We start from the raw sequence: 2,267 nt of genomic DNA, 5'->3' as shown, positions 1-2,267 counted from the left end.
GAAGTTTTGTTTTGTCGTGAGTGTTTGTTTGTTTGTTTGTTTGTTTGTTTTTCTTTGTTTTATTTATTTATTTTTAATTTTAATATTACTTTTTTTTAGGACGAAGGGTGTTTTGGAGGATGAATATGATGAAATCTCACGAGGGAACTTCACAGGCTACTACAAACCAATATGCCACGGCAAAGCTAGATTCAATCGAGGCTCTAATAAGACGCAATCGTGGCACCTGTTAACAAGGAAATGCTCCCATATTTGACTTATAATCTTCCAGTCATCATGGACGTGATCTTGCTAGTATATGATGATACCACGACATTTACAAATGTCACTCAGCAAAATAGTACACCCAAGCTAAATGATGATAACCTAGTCAACACGGATAAGATGATGTCTGAAGTCATCTATTTAGCATGTGGAGACCCCAACATCCAAGAACACTGAAGGCCCTAGCACACCACTTGCTGAACCCAATTTTAACCCTGACACAAGCCCCACCCCATTGAGGAAGTGCATCAGGCGCAATACTACTAGTACTGCCAGCGCTACTCCACCACCATCTTATGAAGACAAGGTACCTTGCATTGCATTAAATCGCATAGCATGTAGTCTAGTTTTAACTTAGTTTTTATTCAGCATTGAGGATAATGTTTCTCTCAAGTTTGGGGGAGGTAGTGTTCTTTCTAGAATATGTGCATGATAATATTAGCATAATATTATGCCATGGCATCAGTAAATGATAGGATAGTTAGATGAAATGTTTTAATGATGCCCAATGATGATGAACTTTTTAGGCTAGAAATTTAATGTAAATGACTATTGAGAATAATATAACTAACTCTAGGGCTTGATGCTTTGTGAATTATTCTTACACGATTTGTATGTTCTCTATACTTAAGGAACTTATGAAGTTTTTATGAAAGAACTCTGGTTAGCCTTGGCATTAAAATTTGGTATTATGCTTAAATGATAAATCATTGTTTAAGAACTCCCTTATGTATGAATTTTGCTTAATCATGAATAGACATAGTTGTAGAGGGACACTTCTCTTTGCCGTGGTATTGCCTGGAACTCTTTTTAATAAATGGCAGCCACACGCATACGATTGAATGAAAGTAGTCACGGGATGACTCTACCTGACTAGCTTGGGGGTGAAAGGTATGCTCTCTTTCACCTAGAGCGTGGGATGGTAGGTTTGATGAGCTGACTCCCTTCGTAGCAGCGTAAAAAAAAGAAAAAAAATCTGTAGTAAGTGAAAGTGAGTATAAATATGCTTAATGAATGAGTTAATGTCATGGCGAAACTAGGCAACGCAATTAGAAATTGCCTAAATTTGTCAGGTATAGATTAGATACAATCACGCACACACAACACCATAAAGAATCTTGACCTAGGGAAAAGTATTTGAATTCTTGATATATCTAGCATGTTGAAGACAATTTTTATGAGGGTTGAAATTCATTTTTGTCTTGTTGTCCTATTGATTAAAATTGCCATGATATTTTGATTGTGTTAATTTTTATCCACTGCTTAAGGACAAGTAATAACTTAAGTTTGGGGGTGTGATAACTCCGTAAAAAGACTATTTTTTAAGGCCTTTTTGACTTAAGTTATTGTTTGTTTAAGGGTACATATAGGTCATCTTAGATGTATGTAGCTGTATATAATTGCATTTTTTGTGGTTTTGTTATTTTATTTTATTAAGGTGCTATATGAAGAGGAAGGTATGGTTTTTAGTGACGTGCAGGAAATAAGAAGCAAAAAGGGTGAGCTGGGAAGGGAATTCGTGACAGCACACATTACTGAAGCAGATTGAAATGCCTTGGCATTTCTGGCACAGAAAATGACAAAAAGATATTTTTGTATGAGGACAACTGGCTCTGCACATGAAATGATGGTTGTAACCGCCTGCTAGGGGACCACTACCACCTGGAGGATAAGGTTCACGTACAAGGTGTGATTCTAGGGGTATGAGGGGATTTTTCACCCAACAAACTCATCATTACCCCTATATATTTTTATTATATATTACACCTCACAAGAGAAAGAGTGTGTGCAAGAAAAAAGAGGTTACCAACCCATAAAATTATCATCTTCTCCACCGTTTTTCTTCCTCCATTTTTCTTGGTGTTCCTCCATTGGTGACACTCGAGGGAGTGATGAGCTAGGCGTCCGAGAGGAGCTAGCGAGATAAGGCGGTTCGTAGTGGCCGAGGGGAGCTCCGATAGCGCGCGTCGAAGGCTTTTTCCACCATCCCTTTGCTATTTTCT

The sequence above is a fragment of the Hibiscus syriacus genome, unplaced genomic scaffold, assembly GCF_006381635.1.
Source record: "Hibiscus syriacus cultivar Baekdansim isolate YM2019G1 unplaced genomic scaffold, ASM638163v2 tig00002237_pilon, whole genome shotgun sequence".
In the NCBI taxonomy this organism is placed as follows: domain Eukaryota; kingdom Viridiplantae; phylum Streptophyta; class Magnoliopsida; order Malvales; family Malvaceae; genus Hibiscus; species Hibiscus syriacus.
This window is presented reverse-complemented; position numbering follows the sequence as displayed.